The sequence below is a fragment of the Silene latifolia genome, chromosome 11 (assembly GCF_048544455.1).
Source record: "Silene latifolia isolate original U9 population chromosome 11, ASM4854445v1, whole genome shotgun sequence".
Lineage (NCBI taxonomy): Eukaryota > Viridiplantae > Streptophyta > Magnoliopsida > Caryophyllales > Caryophyllaceae > Silene > Silene latifolia.
Window position 1 is genome coordinate 13,964,715 of NC_133536.1, and position 14,770 is coordinate 13,979,484.

Sequence of the window (14,770 nt, forward strand, 5' to 3'; positions counted from 1 at the left end):
CACCCAACAGTTAAGTGAATAAAAAGATGGCTTGAAATTAGTAATCTTATTTTACGCGAAATGGAAGATCAATCACCATAACATTCAAAGTTTCGTAACTTTAACCCTAAAAAGTCAAATGAATAATTCTTCACTAGGGCGTTTATACACTCCTAAAAGTTCGATTTGACATCGAGACGTAGCCTCGGCACACTCAAATAAAGCTTTGTAAAATTGAGGTTTGGCCAAGTAAATAGGGTTACGAAGACTAAGAGGGTCGTCGTATGCAATTAGAGTGAGATTCTCCAAAACCTTGGCACTTCTGAGCAACAATTTCACTAAATCCAGCATTTCTTCGCCAAATCGATCGACACTCGTACTCGGATACAACTTTATGTGCTTCACATGCTCAACGGGTACGAATACCGCTTCTTGATTCCAAATCATGTTGGTAAGGCTATCAAGACGTAACTCAAAAACCTCTAATTTTGGACAATGTAGCATTAAACCTATTGCTTTGAATATTTCAGGCGAATATATAACTAAGTGTAGATGGGTTAAATTAGGGAATATCATAGTCTTCTCCGGAACAAGGTCGATCCTTTTCGGACGTCCGCGAAGTGTAAGTAACTTGACGTTAGAGATCGAATCTAATATTCCCATTGATAATATGGTATAAGAAGAATAATCCAATTTCTCCAATATTGGAGCATATATTATAAAATCATGGATCGAAAACCCTTCTAGTATTATACGTAATCGCTTTAATTTGTTGCTTGTAATTGATACCAAATCCTCCTGAATCCTATCAACGGACAAGAACAAGTCTTCGAGTGATGGGCAACAACTTAATAACCAATTCAAAAATCGGTAGTTAATCCAACGTAGAGTTAGTTTCTTGAGGTTTGGAAGAACAATGGAACGAGGAACACTCGAAACAATCACACTATCACACAAATTCAAGTCGAGTGATACCAACGAATGCATTTTAAAAAAGCTTAGTAGGTACACCTGATCATCGGAGCGAAAACGACCAAAACCATTAGCCGTGAAGTGTTGGATGTTATAAGCACGTAATTGACGAACCCATCTATCAATTATAAGCCAGCAGCAAGGTTCGTCATAGTGATTAATATGAAGATCGAGACTGAAAGGTGTCGATAAAGGGTGGGATGAATACGGTAAAATTAGTAGGGGATACAGTAATGACGGTCCAAAACTCGTATATATCGCAGGTAAGTGCGCCTGTATGGTCCAAAACTCGTATATATATCGCAGGTAAGTGCGCCTGTATGTTTGATGATAAAATTAGTAGGGGATACAGTAATGACGGCTTCATGAGTATTAAAGCCGAGACGGGAGATAATGTCGGTGATGCTGTCGTCCGGAAGCGAGCTCCATCTACGATGGTGTCTCTTAGCGACCGGAACGGCTTCGCTCGACATTGGATCTGTTGTATATATCGTAGGTAAGTGCGCCTGTATGTTTGATGATAAAATTAGTTTATGTTTGGAGAGGGTTTCGGTCGATGAGGAACGACAGTGTATTTAGGGTTAGGAAATTTCAGTACGTGTATTAGGATTTATGTTAGTTTATGTTTGGAGAGGGTTTCGGTCGGGTCAGGTCAATTTGGGTTTTAGGTCATAATTGGGTCACTTTCGGATCTTGGGGCAGCCTTATCCGATCCGGTTATTTGGATCGGCTCAGAGTTTGCGAGTTCTATGTACAATGACTAATTCATTAAGTACATGATATTATGATTAAGCATAGGGAGGAAAATAACCCCATAATAAAGTTTACTAGTTTCCATGCCCGTGCGTTGCACGGATATTAAAATAATGTGTGATAAATTTCACAATATAATGGAATATAGTACATAATTCATGTTTAAGCAATTATGTAGGCCGCATGACCAACAAATAATTCTCGTTAACATAATATTGAAATGAGAATAAATGAGTGTTTGATTAATAAATATTTTTTGTTACAACAATTAATTCCCTGTTCTTTTGGACTGAAATTGTCTCAATCGAATCAACTTAATGGAGCTTTGAATCAATCAACTTAATGGAGCTTTAATCGAATCGATCTCAATCTGATCTGAATCGAATCAAATCGAATCGAATCGAATCAATCGAATCGAAATAATAATAAAAGATTATATTAATAATATTAATGATACTAATACTAATAATAAATATTATAATAAAAATAAAAATAATAACAATAATAATAATAATAAATATTATTATAATATTATTCATTAATAATAATAATATATTAATATAATCTAATAATAATAATCTAATAAGATATATAAAAAATAAAGTAGTAATATAATATAAAAAATGGTAATAATAATAATAATAATACTCCCTCCTATTCTACATAAACTTCCCTCTTTCCTTTTTCATCTATTCACAATACATTCCCTATTTCCTTATTTAGTAAAATTTTATACTTATTTTAATCAGCTTACCCCACAACAATACCCCACCTCACCCCACAACAATACTTATTTTAATCAACTTACCCCACAACAATACTTATTTTAATCACCCACCCACAATAATACCCCACAATATCTTCCATCTCTCCAATTATCAAACCCCACTACAATACTTTACCTTATTTTAATCTATCTCCTTAATTCTAGTGCCTCCATGAATAGGGAGGTTTATCTAGAATAGGAGGGAGTATATTAGTAATATAAATGATAACATTAATAATAATAATATAATATATTAATAATAATAACTAAAAAATAAAAAATAATAATATAATAATAATAATAGGTCTAATATAATAACTTAATAACTTAATAATATTAAATATAATAATAATAATAATAATAATAATAATAATAATAATAAATATGTGATTAATAATATTAATAATAATGAGTATATTAATAAAATAATAAATATAAAATAATAACTTATTAATATAATAATATTAAATATAATAATAATGATAAATATGTTATGAATAATATTAATAATAATGAATATATTAATAAAATAGTAAATATAATATAATAATAATAATAATAAATATATTAAATATAAATATAATAATATAAACAATACGAATAAATTATTAATAAATATAATAGTAATATAATAAATATAAAAATAATATTATAATAATAATAATAATAATAATAATAATAATAACAACAATAGTAAATACATTAATATAAAAATAATAATAATAATGATATCAATAAGAATAATAATAGTAATGTTGAAATAAACTAATATGAACTGAACTGAACTGAACTGAACTGAATAGAGCTGAACTGAACTGAACTGAACTGAATGGAGCTGAACTGAACTGAACTGAACTTATTAGAACTGAAATTAAGTCCAAAAGAACAGGGCCTTTTTGTTGATGATACCTGTTTGTTTTTCAACTGGTCAAGGAAACAATCTACTACGCATAATCAACTCAAAAATGCAACAAATCCCCTTACTTGGAATAACAAACTATAATTTAATCATTGTTGGATCAAAGGTAATTACGCAAAAAGATTCACAAGTAGTTACGTAGTTATATCTCCCGGTCAAACTATATACGTACTTTTAAATGTGAATCAAGCTCCAACGCAATACTACATGGCCGCGGCTCCTTATGAACATACACCCCGTCTCCAAACAATCAGTTCAGTTCAGACCACCACCAGAATCATTCATTATAATGGAAATTATTCGATAAAATTGTCTATTCTTCCCTTGTTTAATGATGTCGTTGCAGTATGTAGTGAGATTTACCTTCTGCAAATTCACCATAGTTTTATCTCCACTCAACTTTCGCATACAATATCAACTCAACCCACCGCAATCTTGCCCCCATCTCCTTATTTGAAACAAAATCTTGCTTACATACCCCCTATTTTTCTTCCCTATTCGCACAAATGATCTAAAACAACCCTATCTCTTGCAAGATTCATCCTTGTCTCCAAAACTCATCTCAAATTTATTCAATCAAGTGAAAAACTAAACCCATGCCTCTAAAAAAATCTACCACCCAATGGAAACTAACCCTTACCCTCGTATGTTGTTAGGATTAAGATTTTACTTTCGATCGATGGAGTCAAAATTAAGTTTATCCACATGATCTTTGGAGGTTTCTTGTTATTGTTCAGGGTACCTATTTGTTTTTCTGCAAGTGATATTTTATTGATAAAATAACCTTATTTCTGATCACCCTCGACAAATACACCCTCCTACCACCTGACTAAATTTACCCGCAAAATAAAAAATCGCAGACCACTGTGATCAGTTTTACACCTGAGACGTCCAATCCACTACCACTACCTTGCTGCCACGTTTTACACCTGAGACATCCTAAATCACATTATCCTCCATGAAATACCAATCCTTACTCCAAATGGATCCTCGTCGCCGTATTAAAGACAATTTATTTCTCCTCTAACAAATAACAGATTAAGAAGCAATCTTCCTTCCTATCTGTCTCTCCCTTTCCCTTCCAACTATTTTCCCTTCCCTCTTTTCTCGTCCCTTCACCCGCCTCCATTTCTAATATTCCAACAAAGTGTTCAGATACTATGTTGGTAGACTGCATAAGTTTGAATGTTATATATATATACACGAACTTCGCTACTTATTTCATTTAGCATAAATAAATCGTACTCCCTCCATTCCACTTTTATTGTACATTTTCCTTCAAATTTTATCTCATAATTATTGCCTCATTTTTTTGTCCCTAGATCACAAATTATTGCACGATATTCATTAAACCTTTCACGCTATGAATCAAAAGTAAGTCTATTCATATGATACTACAAAGTTTGTTTATTTCTTGATATATGTTTATTTTCCAATTTATCTAGTAGTTTCTCTACTTAATAATAAGTGTTTTTTACATTTAGTATTAGTTCGTTCTCCACATGTGATATTTTGTTAATGAAATTACCTCATTTATATTCATTTCTCTAATTAATAATACCAAAGTTTTCATCCATCCTGCTTCCACACCCACTAATTAAACCAACGATGAAATTAAGTAATTAACCACCAAATCCGACGCAGTCATCCTTATTCCTAATACCTCAAACAACCATCTAAATCATTATCGGAACCCTTCCCCAATTCGTATCTCCCTAAATTATATTGATGATGTGCTCAATTTATACAAAAAAAATAGAGCATTAATAATAATTAGTTTGCTCGATATAATTGAATAGTACCCTTTTTTATGCATGTAAATTTGTCACAATAAAAGCTTGTGAGAGACGGTCTTTCACTAGGTTAGGGAAAAACTACTCTTACTTTTTTAAGTGTTTTTCATGACTTTTTATGTGTTTTTCATAAAAAAAAAATTAAAAACTTTTGATCGTTGCTTAAATTGACTCTTTAATTTTTATGTTGTTAATCTCTTAAAAATATTTTATGTTGTGAATTATCATATTTAACACATTTCCAAAAAATTGGATATTGCTAATATATCGAATGTTTTTTTTTTTAATTTAATAATAAGTGTAGAAATATTAATGAATATTTTTCTAGTATTAATAAATTGTAAATTATTTCCCATTTCTAATAGGAAAATTATAAATAATTAATTATTTCCCATGTCTAATAGAGAACTTGTATTCCTATTTATAATAGAAAATTTTAAACAATTAATTATTTTCTATTTCTAATAGGAAAATGTGTCTAGAAAAAAAGCCTCTTTTAGTTATATATACTAGTTTGAATGCCCGTGCGTTGCAACGGGATAATTAACTTATTTATAATGCAAAAAAAAACGTTATAAGGGTTTAATGTTTACATTTTATGTCTAATAATTTGCTTACACATTATTAAAATATTCTTTCAAAAAAAATAAAAGATTAATATATACGTGGGTTAACTCTTATTTATAATCACCCCACCTTGTATTAATCTTTTGATGTGGGACCATTATACTATTTATAAGTAATATTCACCAAACTTAGATTATTTTTCTGATGTGGGACAATTCTACTATTTATACGTAGTATATATTCATCAAACCTGCATTATTTTTCAATGTGGGACAAATAACATACTCATAATTACACCATCTTTTTTGCATTTAGTTCGACATCCAACCAGATCTCGAATACCGAATACGGACAATTGCTACTCATTATATCTAATAGTTATATTTAAATTTAATAATATGATCAAGTACTCTTCATTAACAATGTTCCGACATTAACTTAGTTTGAATGCCCATGCGTTGCAACGGGGTAATTAACTTATTTATAATGCAAAAAAAAAAACGTTATAAGGGTTTAATATTTACATTCTATGTCTAATGATTTGTTTACATATTATTAAAATATATCTTTAAAAAAAATAAAGGATTAATATAAACGTGGGTTAACTTATTTATAATCATATAATCACTCCGTTTTATACTAATCTTTTGGTGTGGTACAATTCTACTATTTATAAGTAATATATTCACCAAACTTAGATTATTTTTCTTATATGGGACAATTCTACTATTTATACGTAGTATATATTCATCAAACCTGCATTGTTTTTCAATGTGGGACAAATATCATACTCAGAATTACACCATTTTTTTGGCACTTAGTTCGACATCCAACCAAATCCCGAATACCGAATACGGACAATTGCTACTCATTATATCTAATAGTTATATTTAAATTTAATAATATGATCAAGTACTCTTCATTAATATTTGTATTTTGTTTTTCTTCAATTTTTTTTTATCATAGTTGAGATACGGAAATTTCACGTGGTATCCCTTAATTTTGTCAGATTTTACATGTTACCCCTACTTTTAAGAATCTGCCTATGGTACCCTTGAGGTTCCATTTTTTTTGCCCATGGTACTGTTAGAAATCTATATCTCATTATACAACATATTCTTATATGTTACAATTTAATTTAGTCATAAAATTAATTTAGATCTTATGCATGCAAACACAAATTAATATAGAGAAGAAATCATCATTCTTACATTGGATATTTCGGATTATTGGGCACAAGTGAGTTCTCCTACTCACTTGATCTTGAGCTCTCCTAATATGGATGAACAAAGGATTCAAGTATAGAATCCCTCCCAAGGAATAATACCCAAGATAACCTCTTAACAAAATTAATATTATTGATACTAGAACAATATTAATCTTAATAAAAATTGACCCAAAACTAATGTTTTTATCTCTTGTATTTCGGCCAAGAGAGGAAGATATTTGGAGTTTTTATTTCTCTAGTTTTTCTTAGAGAGTTTTTGATTTCTTACACTAGAAATCATATGAATTGTGAATGAATGAAAAAGATAGAGAAAAACTCTCTATGTGGTCTCTCAAAAACCGGTGGAAGGAGGGATTGGGGAGCCAATGCATGGGCTTAATTCTCTAATCAAGAAATAGGCATGCAAGGCTAGGTGTTGGTAGTGTAATCATGTTGTTTCCACTCAATTAATTAAACATAATTTAAACACCATATTACCTCCATATTTCGGTCCATATGGGATAAAATGGATTCCATTTTATCTTCGTCAATTTGTCAATTTGTCACATGTCACAAGTCATGTAAAATTGTCATGTATTTTTAACGTATTAAAAATCAACGTATTAATAAAATACGTCATGTACAAAAATCGACTTAGTAATTCACAATTACTTGTACCAAAACATTTTACCAATTATAAATTACAACATCTTGTATTTATAATAATTTATTCATTCAGTTCAATTATTTCCGTAAACTATAATTTCATCTAAGCAATAAAACAATTCGATTACTTAGACCGTATCTTATTTAATCAAATTACAATGAGACACGTAAATATTACTTCCAAAATCGTCTGTCAATTCTAAGCAATTTAATTAACCCGTATCGTCATACGATCAATTAAATAATCAATTAAGAGTATTACCCTTTAGGTATGACCTAAGGGGATCAACTGATCACCACCGTCGCACGAGAGTAATGTCAAACTCTAGTCAGCCAATCATTACCGATATGTGTGGACCAGTTGACAATAAAATATTACTTCCCAATTGTATTCTTAAAATGAGACTTAAACATGTGATCGTCATGATCGACAGTTGTGATCGCATTATTGTCGGAGGACACATATTCTAACAGGTACCCCCTAATGTAAAGGCTGTTAAATGGACGTTAAGTTTGATAGCGTGACAATAAAATAAAAATTGAAAAATAATACCCCCTTTATTGTTTTATTGGTACAGATTTCTCTCTCTTTTAAATGAAAATTTAATTAATCATATCATTATAATATTGGAAATTTCTCATGGTAACCTTGAACTTTGATAGATTACATATGGTACCCCTAATTTTAAGTTTCTACAAATGGTACCCATGTGTTCACCTTTTTCTTTCCCAGAATACCACTTGAATATAAAATAAGAAATACAGAGTATATATTATAATAACTAAAAGATTTACCAAAGATTAACTTAGGTTAGAGATCATTATTCTAGAGACAATAATACAAATTCTTTTAAGAGCTCTCTTTGACAATACTTAGGAGAATCAAAAGATTTTGGGTTATGACTTCTATTTATAATCATAAGATCACTCTGCCTTATGGTAATCTTCTGATCTGGGACAATTCTAATATTTATACATAGTATATTCACCACACTTACATTACTTTTCAATGTAGGACAAATAACATACTAAATACACTATTTTTATTTTGCACCTACTTTGACATCAACCCGATTTAATAATGAGAAATTACAATAAAATCTACACTCTAATGATAACATTTTTTTGTCACAATCTAATTATATAATTTTCATACGATACTTTTTTGTCAAATGAAATATAAAGTTTTTATATCAAAATTATAAACATCACTTTAATATAATATAGAAAATGTATATATATGAGACAGTTCTATTATTTATACATAATATATTCACCACACCTACATTATTTTTCAATGTGAGACATATAACATACTAAAAAGTACATATTTTTTATATCAAAAAAATATGGGTTAATACCTAAGTTTCAAGGATTCCTCCTATTTATATTTATAGAATCACTCTATCGTATACTATTCTTTCGATGTGAGATACATAATTTAATTATTTAGACGTAGTATGTTCATCATGCCGTGGATAGCGGGCCGCCCACAGGGGCTCTTGGGAGGAAAGAAGAAACAAGCGTTTGCATTTTTGTATGGAGTCGCCACCAATTTTTATGGGAAATTGGAACCGTTCGAATACCTCATGTCATGTCAAGACATAAAGTAAAGACATGAACACTAAGCAATCGTTACCCTTAGCATTCTATGTCTAGAATGACTCTCGTGGATGCCAATGAACACGGGTGTTCACGGAGATCTGGAGTAAGGGGTGAGGGTACGTATTAGGAATCTCTTTTGATCGAACACCTAATCCCGCCCGCCTCGATAGCGGCCTCTACTAATGATTAGGGAAGTTATTCGTACTCGATATATCGTCGATTGTATGCATGCAATGCAACATCCAAGTTTTAATCCTAACATGTGAAGATTAATACTAAGTCGGTTAACAAGTAATTTATCATGCAATTAGGTCGAAGTAGGATTTAAGGCTCAATTACATGTGAAAACATTCAAGCAATAAAATAAATACAATAATTATAAATTACAATAATGAAAATTACAATAATTACAATGAATCAGGCGATTTATGTCGAAAATACCTTTAAAACAGATAATTTGAGGAAAAGAATAAAAGAATAGAATTAACAGAGCAAACGAACAGGAATTAGCGATATTACAGGTAATAGTTAATTAATTACGTAAGCTAATTAAACTACGTCAAAGCGTAAACGGAGTTGAGGGGCGAACTCGGCCAGAATGAATTGAGCGCAACAAGCGTCCTTTGGAATAGGCGCAGCAGACGCTACGTCTGTTCCTTGGCTCAGTTCTGGCTGTGAAGCCGTAATTGCAAGCCGTTAATGCTAATTGGTGATTTTAAAGATCAATTAAATTATTTACTCGGATGGAAGTGATTAATAGGTTATTTAGCATATGAATGGGTCATAAAAACAGTAAAATATGAGTGAGACGGATTTAAGATGGATTAATTACAGAAGTGAACAATATTAATTAGTGACATAAATTGATTCAATTAGCTAAATATAATGGATTAATGGTGAATATGCGATAAATATGACAAAATACAGATGAAAATATATCAAAGACGAATTCCAGAAACTCAATATTGATGAATTGAATCTCTACAACCCGGAATTGAATTTAATGACGAAAACCCGCAAATATTGGATTATTTGGGATTTAAATCGGATTTATGATGAATTAAACATGTTAATGATGATGAATAATATACATGTGAAATAAGATGCTATTATGACGAAGAAATACAGAACAAACGAATACAAATAAAACAAGAAAACGAATTACAGAGGACGAAGAAGAAGAAAGGAAGCAGGAACTGCGGCAGCCTCATGAAGAGGCGCAGCAGGAACTGCGCTCCTTCGAAGAGGCGCAGCGATTCTTGCGTCCTTTCTCGATCGTCGATCTCTGAAATCCGTAAAAAGAGGTTTTAAAGCATGGTTTTAGAAATCGGTATTTTCGACATAAATCTTACAATTGATTATACAAAAAGTAAATACAATAAATAGAAGAGAGATTTACACCCTCAGACTTACATGTTTGACGAAACGAGAAGGACTAAGATATCGATTAGTGATGCTCGACGCGAATGTAAAGAAAGTGCCCTCGTAAGAGGAAAACGATTAATTAATTAAGTTGATTATTGTGGAGTTGGTCAAATTGGTCGGTCATGCAAACGGAGAGGCTGGTACTCAGAAGGATCCGAGCTTACGTGGTCGAAAGTTCGAGCACGTAGATGCCAAAAAGTAAGAACAAAGTCTAGAATGCAAAGGGAGAAGAGAAGGGCGGACACTCGCGTGAGAAATATGAGGAGCGAAGGCTCCTATTTATACTAATCACGTGAATGAATAGGGTTTCGGAGACTCTTTGGAAGTGAATCTCGGAAAGATATGAAAAAGATATGAGAAATACGCAGAAAAGGGCCTGGGAAGAGGCGCAGCAGCCACTGCGTCTCTTGGAAGAGGCGCAGCACCTGCTGCGTCTGTTCCCAAGGGGTTTCCTCCTGCGGAAGAAAGATTTCCGTGTTTGAGTTATGGTAGGACGGAAATAAATTGGTTTTCCTTAATATTTTGTGTGAATATTACGGAGATTTGTTTACCAAATAATTAAAATTGCGAAATATGGAATAGAAATATCCGGAACATTCCAGAATATTCTGACTCGGGATTTAATGGTTATCAGAAAATGAAGACGGTTTTAGGCCCGGACTCCAAATGTACTCTAATTACTGTCAAAACGACCGTATCGGCACGTAGATGACAACTAAGAGGTAGACATTAATATTTGAGCAATCACTTGACGATAATCTTACGAATTGTCACAAATCGTTCCGCGTATCAAACATGCGGCCCAATCATCACCGGGTGGTTTGCGGGAGGTGCAGAAATGAGGTATCTACAGAGCCCCCACTTTGACTGAGGCTTGGACAAGGCGAAAGTCAAAGTATAGCCATCAGGTCAATCGAAGATTACAACCTGACGACTATGGCGACGCGAGGCGGCTCAAGGGGTCTGAACCAAGGACCTGTCGTCGGGAACATTTTAGAGTCTGTCGACTATCGGGGAGGGTCGTTTAAAGTCCATTAGACTACGTAAGGAAGTTCGCCAGCCATAAGAAGAGACCATACCTGAGACTTGTTTCTCAAGATGCTTCCGGAGGTGCGTAGGATCTAAGGGTAAGCGTAGGAGCTAAGGTTAAGACCTAAAAGATACATAAGGATTGGTGCTAGGGTGTGGGGCCCTAAAGGAAAGCATCGGCAGGAAGGAGGTCAAATATAAGTTCAACTTAAGCTTGGGTATAGGAACTCTATCGGTTTGGGAACTTAAAGGCTTATGAACCTAAAAGGATTGGGATCCTAATGGTTAAAAATCCTAATTTCGGGTTTACGAACCTAAGAAAGAAGGCTTTGGGTTTGGGAGCTTCTGGAGAACGACACCTTTGTCGAACTCCGCGGGGAAATAAGGAATATTGAGGTAGCAGGACACAGGCGAGAACTGCTGAGGAGGAAACTACTTGGGTAGTCTTCGAGAAATAAATATGAGCAGCAGGACACAGGCGGGAACTGCTGAGGAGGAATCTGCTTAGGTAGATGTTAATCTCATGTCTTGAGAGGGATAGTACGCCCGCTTACTCTCGCTGGAGACAAGATTGGGAAATATTCTTCATGTTATGAGAGGGAAAGTGTATCCGCTTACTCTCGCTTAAAATGAAGGCGTGTCGAATGCTGTGAAGGAATAAATGCTCGTTGCGACAAACACAGGTCTCGGAAGAAATAAATAATATGCAACAGTCTGCTGCTTGGCTGAGAAAATGCGGGCCGGAACGAAAGAAAATCGTCAAACGGACCAAAAAAGACAAAATAGCATCGGGGAAGAGGCGCACCAAAGATGGGCCCACAAATAACGAATTCGTAACGAATTTTTGAAAATCCGTATGGAGGGAACACAAGGAAGAGGCGCAGCAAGAGCTGCGTCTCTTGGAAGAGGCGCAGCGCCTGCTGCGTCTATTCCCCAAAGTGTGTTTTCCTGCGTAAAAACGCGATAATCAGAGGCTTAATGTTCATTTGTTCGAAACACAATTCACAATTTCTCCCTCAAATCTTCACCATTTCCGCCAAGGTTTGATCCAAAAGCTTGCGTTAATTATGACTAATCGAGGTATGTGTCTTAATCTTGCATTAATCATCCATATTTGTCGAATTTTGAGCCGAAAAAGCTAGGGTTTATGACCCATTTGATCGAAAATTTTGGGGCTTTTCCCCCAAATGCATTTGCCTTGTCAAATTGACATTTGAAATGGATAATAGGTAATATTAGGAACATAACCATGTATTTATTTTGAATTTTCGTTGGATTTTGAGCCCTTGAGCGAAATTTGAGACGGTTTCACAGCTAAACCGTAAGTTGCTTCGAAAATAGCCTTAGGAATGCCCATTTCCGATGAAACTTGATATTTGGGATCCTTGAATGATGGGTAAACTTCCTACCATCTCGGAATTTTGGTTTGTGACGACTTCTTCAGGACACTTTTCTAGGGCATAACCACCATCATAACGAAATGCTGCCGAAATTTCGACTGGAACCCGGAACTAGGCTTCAAATTAGGCTTGACTTGACCCAAATTACCACATGAGTGATCATGTTGGCGAGAATAGGGCCAAAGATGGCGAGAAAAGAGTGATTTCAGGGCTTCCGAAGGTTCGAAAATCCCCTAACCAAGGCTTGTCGTCACGTGACGCGGCCTAAATTTGCTTTAATGTTGTAGGTGATGAGGCTTCTACTTCTGGGAGGACTCCCATGGAGATAGACGCTGCTACTGTCGAGGAGGCTTTGGAGCAGGCCTTCACCGCTGCGGTGATGGCTGCTAGGGGCGAGGCTGTTGAGGAGGAGGAGGCCCCGAGACGGGCCAACGTCGGACGAGGAGGTCGTCAGCTGAGAGGTGCTCCCGAGTGGGCCGAGACTTGGGAGAGTAGGCACCTGCTGTGGACTGCAGAGGGTCACCTGTCCTACAGGACGGTGAAGAGCTTGGTAAATAGGAATTCACTACTCATCACCTATCTTTTTTTCATTCATTTATTCATAATCCTTTCAATTTTCATTCAAAACTAAAGATAGCTTTCGTTTCAAATCACGATAGGAGACTGGGAACATCAGGTCGTTCTCGGGCTACACGACAGCGATGGAGCACTACGAGCGGCTGTCGGCGGAGGAGAGGGCCATGATCGAGCGTGGTGCGTTCGGTCCTTTGGTGCAGGTTTGGAGGGATATCGCGAAGAGGAAGCTGCGGGCTAACCTTAGCCTGGTCCGCGCTTTCTTGGACCGATTCTGGGACATGACTTCCACGTTTCACATGCCTTTCGGTGAGGTGGGAGTCACTCTGGAGGACTACGGCATGATTTCTGGTCTGCCGTGCGGGACCGAGGAGGTGGAGTGGCCGGAGACTGCCATGAGGGTGGACTCGGCCGAGGCGAGGAGATTGATCGGCTGGAATTTGTCGCCGAAGGCTACTGCGGTGCCGGGTTTGATACCCAGCTCCTACGTTCGGGACTACTTTGCGGGGAAGATCCCGGCACTGGTGACGATCGACGGGAGGAAGACGGCTCCTCCTCCCTGCACAGCTGAGCAGAGGGCTCGTTTGTGGCTCTGGTGGTTTCTGTCTTCGATTTACCTCGGAGACAAGGGCGAGAGGCTGTCGACGAAGCTTCTTCCCTTCCTTTCTGACCTGAGTTCCCTAGGGCGTTGGGACTGGGTCACTGCTGGTTTTGTGGTCCTCATCCGCTTCATGAGGGCCATGGTTCCGCCGGAGCTGATGGAGAAGGGGACTTCTCCTGGCGCTGTCGGCCCTGGACTACTGCTGGAGGTATGAACCTTCATTCAGACTAAAATGAATTCTCTTCTTTATCAAATCACGAAAGATCGTCATTGATTATCTTGCTTTGCAGGCGTGGGTGTACTCCTACTTCCCGAGCCTCGCGCCCAAGAGGACGGAGCCGCTGGAGAAGGCCTATCCCGTGGTGAGGGATTGGGTGATGTGCCGGACGAAGAGCAAGCGTTCTTCTCACAACGTCTACCGGCGGGACGTGAACGCTCTTCAGCTGGATAGCGTAAGCATCTCATATATATTTATTTGCTTTATTTTTTCATTTTATCGATCATAGGAATGATCC

General features: G+C 35.4%; 1 pseudogene; it reads left to right on the forward strand.

Annotated features, from left to right (window-relative positions):
- The first annotated feature begins 1,184 nt into the window (after positions 1 to 1,184).
- LOC141612967 (xyloglucan galactosyltransferase MUR3-like) overlaps positions 1,185 to 14,770 on the forward strand; it is a 30,045-nt pseudogene continuing 16,459 nt past the window's right edge.